This window comes from Chlorocebus sabaeus, chromosome 14 (assembly GCF_047675955.1).
Source record: "Chlorocebus sabaeus isolate Y175 chromosome 14, mChlSab1.0.hap1, whole genome shotgun sequence".
NCBI lineage: Eukaryota > Metazoa > Chordata > Mammalia > Primates > Cercopithecidae > Chlorocebus > Chlorocebus sabaeus.
In genome coordinates this window covers 14,723,482-14,733,363 of record NC_132917.1, presented here as the reverse complement: position 1 = coordinate 14,733,363, position 9,882 = coordinate 14,723,482, and positions in this window count along the sequence as shown.

Sequence of the window (9,882 nt, the reverse complement as noted above, 5' to 3'; positions counted from 1 at the left end):
TGCCTGGACTCTCTCTACCTTCCTTTTCTGACATCTCTGTTTTCTAGACACTCAGGTTCTGCAAGACGCTTTTCAAATTGGTAAGATACTCAGAGGTGTTATTAGTTTAATATTCTCCACCTCCAAGATAGCAGCTGCATTATTATAGGAATCTTCAATTTCTCAACACACCGATGCCTCCTTGGGTTACTGGCATGTGGTAGATAGTCAGTAAATGATATTTGAATATGAATAGTGGTAGGCTAGAAGGCATGGGTTTGAAAAGGGTGTGGGGATGGATTTTGCTGAGAAGATGCTTTTAGCAGCCACATTTATCATTAAAGCAAAGATGAGTCTGTAAAAAATGTATAATAGCAATTACATTTTGGAATTTTGTATAGAACATTTCTTAGGTCTCAGCCAACTGTGATGCTTGGGGCTTGGAAAGGATGACTTCTGTAGCTTATACACCAACCACACACACACACACAATCACACACACACTTGCTCATTCACAATGCATGCCTGTGAAGATGGTCCCCTAAGCCCAGTCATTCCTGACTCTAACTCTGAACTTGATTGGCACCTCATGCTTCAGGAGCATCTTGTTTCTCCTAATGGATTAGAAAGGACATCACACACCGGGGCCTGTTGTGGGGAGGGGGAAGGGGGGAGGGATAGCATTAGGAGATATACCTAATGTAAATGATGAGTTAATGGGTGCAGCACACCAACACGGCTCATGTATACGTATGTAATAAACCTGCATGTTGTGCACATGTACCCTAGAACATAAAGTATAATAAAAAAGAAAAAAATAAAATAGTATACTTTAAAATAATTAAAATTATAAATTAAAAAAATAAGAAAGGACATCACAACAGTTAAGCTCCAGGTGTTTGCATTTGCTGCCGGAGCCAAAATTCAGACATTTATTTTTAAGTTTAATTTCTAGGACTCCATAAACTTTCAGATGGACAGGACTAAAACCATCCTTTCTGGGAGAAAAGGTATGATTTTAAGGAAGTTGCAAAGATCTCTACCTCGAGCTCCAGATCTGTATGTACACTTATGTACTACAGGTATACCTCATTTTATTGTGCTTGCTTTATTGAGCTTTGCAAATTTTTTTTTTTTTTTTTTTTTTAACAAATTGAATGCTTGTGGCAACCCTGTGCTGAGAAAGTTGATTGGCACTTTTTTCCATGAGCATGTGCTCACTTAATGTCTCTGTGTCACATTTTGGTAATTCTGACAATATTTCAAATGTTTTCATGATGATTATATCTGTTATTGTAATCTGTGATCAGTCATCTTTGATGTTACTATTATAATTGTTTTGGGGTGCCATGAACCACACTCATATACGATGGAGAACTTAATCGATAAATGTTCTGTGTGTTCTGACTGCTCTGTGTATCGGCCATTCTCCCATCTCTCTCCCTCTCCTTGGGCCTGCCTATTCCCTGACATACAACAGTACTGAAATTAGGCCAATCAATAACCCTACAATGGTCTCTAAGCGTTCAAGTGAAAGGAAGAGTCTCAGGTCTCTCACTTTAAATCAAAAGGTAGACATGATTAAGCTTAGTGAGAAAGGCATGTCAAAAGCTGAGCTAGGCCTCTTGTACCTATTTTAGGGCAAGCTGTGATTGCAAAGGAAAGGTTCCTGAAGGAAATTAAAGGTACTACTCCAGTGAACACATGAATGATTTAAAAAAAAATGTGAAACAGCCTTATTGCTGATATGGAGAAAGTTTTAGTGGTCTGGATAGAAGATCAAAGCAGTCACATCATTCCCTTAAACCAAAGCCTAATCTGGAGCAAGGTCCTAATTTAATTCTATGAAGGCTCAGAGAGGTGAGAAAGCTGCAGAAGAGATGTTGGAAGATAGCAGAGATGTTGGAAGAGAGAATAACATAAAAGTGCAAGATGAAGCAGCAGGTATTGATGTAGAAGCTGTAGTAAGTTATCCAGAAGATCTAGCTAAGGTAATTGATGAAGGTGGCTACACCAAACACCAGATTTTTTATCTAGACAAAACAACCCTATATTAGAAAACGATACTATCTAAGACTTTCCCGGCCACAGAGAAGTCAATGCCTGGTTTCAAAGCTTCAAAGGACAGACAGACTCTCCTGTTAAAGGTTAATACAGCTGGTGACTTTAGGTGGATACCAATGCTCATTTAGCATTCTGATAATCCTAAAGCCCTTAAGAATTATGCTAAATCTACTCTGCCTATGCTCTTTAAATGGGGCAACAAACCCTGGATGACAGGACATCTGTTTACTGCATGGTTTGCTGAATCTTATTTTTTTTATTTTGTTTTTTTTTTTTTGAGACGGAGTCTTGCTCTGTCGCCCAGGCTGGAGTGCAGTGGCCGGATCTCAGCTCACTGCAAGCTCTGCCTCCCGGGTTTATGCCATTCTCCTGCCTCAGCCTTCCAAGTAGCTGGGACTACAGGTGCCCACCACCTCGCCTGGCTAGTTTTTTGTATTTTTTAGTAGAGACGGGGTTTCACCGTGTTAGCCAGGATGGTCTCGATCTCCTGACCTCGTGATCCGCCCGTCTTGGCCTCCCAAAGTGGGATTACAGGCTTGAGCCACCGCGCCCAGCCATAGTTTGCTGAATCTTTTAAGCCCACCATTGAGACCTACTGCCCAGAAAAAAGATTCCCTTTAAAATATTACTGCTCATTGACAATGTGCCTAGATGCCCAAAAGCTCTGATGGAGATGTACAGGAGATGAATGTTGTTTTCATGCCTGCTACCACAATATCCATTCTGTAGCCTATGGATTGAGGAATAATTTTGACTTTCAAGTCTTATTATTTGGGAAATGTATTTCATAAGGCTATAGCTGCCATAGATAGTGATTTCCCTGATGGGCCTTGGCAAAGTACATTGAAAACCTTCTGGAAGGAATTCAGCATTCCAGATGCCATTAAGATCATTTGTGATTCAAGGGAGGAGGTGAAAATATCAAGATTAACAGGAATTTAGAAGAAGTTGATTCCAACCCTCATGAATGACTTTGGGGAGTTCAAGACTTTAATGGAGGAAGTAAATGCAGATATGGTAGAAATAACAAGAAAACTAGAACTAGAAGTGGAGCCTGAAGATGTGACTGAATTGCTGCAATCTCATGATCAAACTTGAGTACATGAGGGGTTGCTGCAAATGGATGAAGAAAGAAATTTGTTTCTTGAAATGGAATTTACTCCTCATCAGGCTATGAAGATTGTTGAAATGACTAGAAATGATTTAGATTATTACATATACTTAGTTGATAAAGCAGTGGTAGGCTTTGAGAGGACTGACTTCAATTTTGAAAGAAATTCTACTGTGGCTAAAATGCTATCAAACAGCATGGCATGCTGCAGAAACATCTTGTGTAAAAGGAAGAGTCAATGGATGCAGAAACTTCATCATCGTCTTATTTTCAGAAATTGTCCCAGTCACAGCAGCCTTTAGCAACCACCACCCTAACCGATCAGCAGCCATCAACTTCGAGGCAGGATGCTCCACCAGCAAAAAGATTATGACACACTGCAGGTTCATATAATCACTAGTGTTTTTTAGCACTAAATTATTTTTAAATTAAGGTATGGACATTTTTTAGACATAATGTTTTTGCACACTTGAAAGACTATACTGTAAAAAAAAAAACCCATAATATTTGGAAAGCTCAATATCTTTTATATGTACTGGTTAACAAAAAATATTATATGACTTTGTTGAGATATTCACTTTATTGTGGTGGTCTAGAACTGAGCCCTCAATATTTCCAAGGTGAGATGCATGTATTCATCTCACCTAGAATAAGTCACAGGAACAATATATTCCATAGGTGCAAAATTAACCTCAGCATCTTTCTGTTCAAACCCGCCCCAGGCCATGTACAAATTATCCTGGAAATTGGTGCTGCCATCTCCTCAGTTGTCTTCTGTACCTTCCCTCCTCCATCTAAATGGTTCAGAGACTCTGACAGTAATTCTTTTTCCTGATACCTCTGTGCCATCCCTATTCCTTCTGTCCTGGTTCAGGACAACTTCCCATCAATCACCACTCTGTCAACTCTGCCTCTCAACATTTCTCCTCCCTACACCTCCCCTGAATTTCCCACTGGGTCACTGAGAAAACTTCACTCCTAGTCCACAACTTTAAACTTAGCCCTCTCTATTCTTGTTTCCCACTGTAGCCATGGTGAGCTTTTTAAAACACCAATCTTGTCATGCTGTGGCCTTTGTAGGAAACACTTCAGGGGCTTCCTACTACCCTCAGGGTCAAGTGCAGACTTGTCAATCTGGGCCCTAAGGCCATCAGGGACAAGACTAAGGACCACAACCTTCTCTATGGCATCAGGCTCTTTGCATCTGGGTTAATGGTCTAAACATGAAAATGATCCTGTTATAATTCTCCTTGCCTCTGTACAATCCCTTCTCTGCCTGCAGTACTTCTCTTTATTCACTTAACATATTTTTATCCTTGAAAGGCTTAGCTCAAACCAAACATCTCCTTTCCTAACCCTTTTATGATATTGTTCCTTCTTTGTGCTCTACTAACTCTACTCAGGTCAGATGGAGATCATGCACCAAGATCGAAACACCATTACATTGATTTTGTTTTTGCATGGATTTCTTTCTTTTCCAGGGCAAGAATCTTGTTTACATCCTCATATCAATGCTTAGTGCGGTGCCTGGCACAGAGTAGGTATTTGGTAATCTCTTACTGAATAAATAAAGCACAAGAAATTAGGATGCAAGTGGAGGTTGTAATGTTGATAAAATGACTTCAGGATAGATAATAGGGTTGAAAATCTAAGACCTGCCTTCCAGAGAGGGCACCTCCTACTCTTTTATTCACAAGTTCATAAAGATTGGAGCACCTGCCTTCTCAGAAGGAAGGGGCTGGAACTTGAATGTTTCAAGTTAAAAACAAGGGGTCCCTTTGGGAGGCCTGAGCTGCATTTGCCCCAAACAACTGGTTTATTTAGAAGATGTTATATCTGACAGGGTCACAAAGTTGTGGACAGGTGGGGAGAAAGAAATTGAATGCCTTTACCTGGAATGTGAACTTTTCAGCTCCAAACCCTGCCTACTTATGGAGCTGCTGTTCTCCCTAAGTATGTGCATTTTGGACTCAGGGCTACTTTTACTACATTGGTGTTTTCCTGTAAAATGAAAGAGATACATTGCAAGAGGCCATTCCTTATCCAGGCAGCCACAGAAATGCCTCAGGGCATGTGACTGGGGGAGCTGAGCAATGTTTAGTCTCCTGGTGTCCCCACTATATAACCATGCATGAAAGCCCAGTTTTGATCCTCCATGTGGCAGGCAGACTCTAAGGTGACCCTCAATAATCTCTGCTTCCTGGTATTCACACCTTCTAATCCATACCTTCTAATTTGCTCCTTTTGACTTGCTTCTAAACAATAGAGTATGGCAAAGGTAATGGGGTGGCACTTCTGTGATTAGGTTGTTACAAAAGTTTGTGACTTCCATCTTGCTTGCAGACCCTCTCTCTAGCTGGCTTTGATGAAGTGAACTTCCATGTTGATGAGGCCCATCTGGCAGTGAAATGAGGGATGGACTCTGGCCAACAGTCAGGAGTAAACCAAGACTTTCAATCCAAAACCCTGTGAAGAACTGAATTGTACCAACAACCTTGTGAGTGAGCTTGGCAGCAGATTCTTCCCCAACCAGGCCTTCAGATGAGACCCTAGCCATGGCCAACACTGTGACTGTAGCCTCATGAGAAACTGTAAAGCTGAATTCCTGACCTGAAATAACCATGAGATGACAAATGTGTGTGTTTTAAGCTGCTACATTTTGAGGAATTATAAAATGTAGCAATGGATAGCTAATACATTCATTTAAAATTTTCTGACCGTTTCCATGTAGGTAAAATCCATGGGCCTTCTCACCCTTGGTCCAGCTAGCACATGCCTTCTTTCCAGCAGGCATCTAAAAAAGCACATGTGTTGTTTATGCTTTGAAATGTTATTCATGGATGACAAGGAAGGAAGATGTTACAATCTGGCCCACCTTATGGACAGGGAGTAGAGAATAGGCCTGGGAACAGAACAAACTTTGTGCGTGTGATGCAGTGTCTGCTTTGCTGGGACAACTGGAAAGAAGATAACCTCAGACTCTGAGATGATAGACTTAGCCATATCTGAATACATGAGGCATCTTCTGAGACAACAGGGAAGAGTCAATAAATTATCAAACAGGGCTTAGCAGTGAGCCATTACACAGTGGTCCATCTGCTATGCAAGATTGCTGTGCAACATTACAGTAGTTACAGTGAGAAAAATCACTTTTCACCTTTGATATATACGATCATTCATATATATATATTACTGAAAGCAATCTAAGCATGATATTTAGCTATGCTACAAAACAGACTGTCAGCGGGATATAACTTAGATGCGATATGCGTTATCTTGGTACTGACAAGTAGCTCTCTGATTTTTTAAAGGAAAATAAAAAAGAAAAGAAAACAATGAAAATTTCCGGCACAGCTGCAGTACACTTATTTAAAAGCCTTAAAAAATTCACAGAATGTTCTTGCCTTATATTGTATTGCATCCTGAGGAGTGTTAGTCCTTTATGTTGCTTTACTAGAATGTTGGTGATAGATGGGGCTTAGGGATCTTCTAATTGAAGCTTATTTTACAGATGGGGAACCAAGGTCAGAGAGAGGCCTGGATTTGCTCTGTATTATAAATCAGGTTAGCAGCAGAGAGGAAACACATTAAAGTCCAGCCTTACTCCGAAGCATCTTGATTTAATCCGTATGACAACCTGATAGTATTACCATTATCCCATTTTAAAGATGAAAAAAACATCTCAGAGAGGTTAATGTATTAGTTCGTTTTCATGCTGCTGATAAAGACATACTTGAGACTGGGCAATTTACAAAAGAAAGAGTTTTATTGGACTTACAGTTCCATGTGGCTGGGGAGGCCTCACAATCATGGTGGAAGACGAGGAAGAGCAAGTCACATTTTATGTGGATGGCTGCAGGCAAAGAGAGCTTGTGCAGGGTAACTTCCCTTTTTAAAACCATCAAATCTCATGAAACTCATTCATTATAATGAGAACAGCACAGGAAAAACCCAACCCCATGATTCAATCATCTCCCACTGGGTCCCTCCCACAACACATGGGAATTATGGGAGCTACAAGATGAGATTTGGGTGGGGACACAGAGCCAAAACATATCATTCTATCCCTGTCCCCTCTCAAGGAGACTATTAGGAAGCTAACAGTCCCCCAAAGTATCAACTCATTTCAGCATTAACTCAAAAGTCCACAGTTCAAAGTCTCATCTGAGACAAGGCAAATCCCTTCCTTCTATGAGTCTGTGAAATCAAAAGCAAGTTAGTTACTTCCTAGATACAGTGGGGGTACAGGCACTGGGTAAATGCAGCCATTCCCCAAGACAAAGGGGCTACAGGCCCCATGCAAGTCCAAAATCCAGCAGCATAGTCAAATCTTAAAGCTCCAAAATGATCTCCTCTGACTCTCTGTCTCACATCCAGGTCACGCTGATGCAAGAGGGAGGTTCCCATAGTCGTGGGCAGCTCCACCGTGTGGTTTGACAGGGTACATCCTCCTTCTCAGCTGCCTTCACTTGCTGGCTTTGAATGTCTGTAGCTTTTCCAGGTACATGGTGCAAGCTGTTAGTGGATGTACCATTCTGGGGTCTGGAGGATGGTGGCCCTCTTCTCACAGCTCCTCTAGATAGTATCCCAGTAGGGACTCTGTAAGTGGGCTCCCACCCAACATTTTCCTTCTGCATTGCCCTAGCAGAGGTTCTCCATGAGGACCCTGCCCCTACGGTAAACTTCTGCCTGGGCATCCTGGTGTTTCCATACAATTTCTGAAATCTAAGTGGAAGTTCCCAAACCTTAGTTCTTGACTTCTGTGCACTTGCAAGCTCAACACCACGTGGAAGCTGCCAAAGCTTGAGGCTTCCACCATCTGAAGTCACAGCCTGAGGTCTGTGTTGTCCCCTTTCAGCCATAGCTGGAATAGCTAGGATGCAGAGCACCAAGTCCCTAGGCTGCACACAGCATGGGGACCCTAGGCTCAAGAAACACTTTTTCCTCCTAGGCTTCTGGGCCTATAATGGGAGGGCCTACTGTGGAGACATCTGACATGTCCTGGAGACATTTTCCCCATTGTCTTGGGGTTTAACATTCGGATCCTTGTTACTTATGCAAATTTCTGCAGCAAGCTTGGATTTCTCCCCAGAAAATGGGATTTTCTTTTCTATCACATTGTCAGGCTGCAAATTTTCCAGACTTTTATGCTCTACTTCCCTTATGAAACATGACTTTAACAGCACCCAGGTCACATCTTGAATGCTTTGCTGCTCAGAAATTTCTTCTGCCAGGTACCCTAAATCATCTCTCTCAAGTTCAAAGTTACACAGATCTCTAGGGCAGGGGCAAAATGCCACCAGCCTCTTTGCTAAAACATAACAAGAGTCACCTTTGCTGCAGTTCCCCACAAGTTCCTCATCTCCTTCTGAGACTACCTCAGCTTGGACCTTATTGTCCATGTCACTATCAGCATTTTTGTCAAAGCCATTCAACAAGTCTTTAAAAAGTTCAAAACTTTCCCACATTTTCCTGTCTTCCTCTGAACCCTCCAATCTGTTCCAACTTCTGCCTGTTATCCAGTTCCAAAGTCACTTTCACATTTTTGGGTATCTTTTCAGCAGGGGCCCAATCTGCTGGTACCAATTTACTGTATTAGTCCATTTTCATGCTGCTGATAAAGACATAACACGAGAGGGCAATTTGCAAAAGAAAGAGGTTTATTGGACTTACAGTTCCACATGGCTGGGGAGGCCTCACAATCATGGCGGTAGGCAAGGAGAAGCAAGTCACATCTTATGTGGATGGCAGTAGGCAAAGAGAGGACTTCTGCAGAGAAACTCCCATTTTTAAAACCATCAGAGGCCAGGCACGGTGGCTCATGTGTGTAATCCCAACACTTTCAGAGGCTGAGGTGGGCAGATCATGAGGTCAGGAGTTTGAGATCAACCTGGCCAATATGGTGAAACCCCATCTCTACTAAAAATACAAAATAAGGTGGGTGTGGTGGCAGGTGCCTGTAGTCCCAGCTACTTGGGAGACGGAGGCAGGAGAATTGCTTGAACCTGGGAGATGGAGGTTGCAGTGAGCCAAGATTACACCACTGTACTCCAGCCTGGGCTACAGAACAAGACTCTGTCTCAAAAAACAAAAAATAAAAAACCTATCAGATCTTGTGTGACCCATTCACTATCATGAGAATAGCACGGGAAAGACCCAACCCCGTGCTTCAATCATCTCCCACTGGGTCCCTCCTACAACAAGCGAGAATTATGGGAGCTACAAGATGAGGTTTGGGTGGGGACATGCAGCTAAACCAAATCATTTAAATAACTTGTGCCAGGTCACACAGCTCATAAGGGAGAAACAGAGCCTGGATTCAAATGCAGCTCTTCCTGACCTCAGGTCCTCAGCCTTTAACCATTAGCCATACTGTTTTTCAGCACTGAGCTCCTAATTTTGGTTAGACTCTTTCTGAAGGACCCAGTCATTATAAAGGTAATAATATCTTTCACCAGCAAGCTTTGATAGTAAGCTAAGCATCTAAAAAAGCAGAAAAGAAAGCAATTTAACTGATCACCTGTATCTGCTGTCTCCATTATTGTCCCTCTGGGGCCACTTCCATCCCTCACTGGAAGCCTTGATGCTCTTCCTCATTTCCAACCTGCATCCACGTGGATGACTCTGTATCAGCAAGCTTTTGCTGCATAACAAATACCATAAAAAACTCAGTGGCTTAAAACACAGACCATTGAATAGGGAGTGTGTAAAGAGAAAGAAGCCCATTA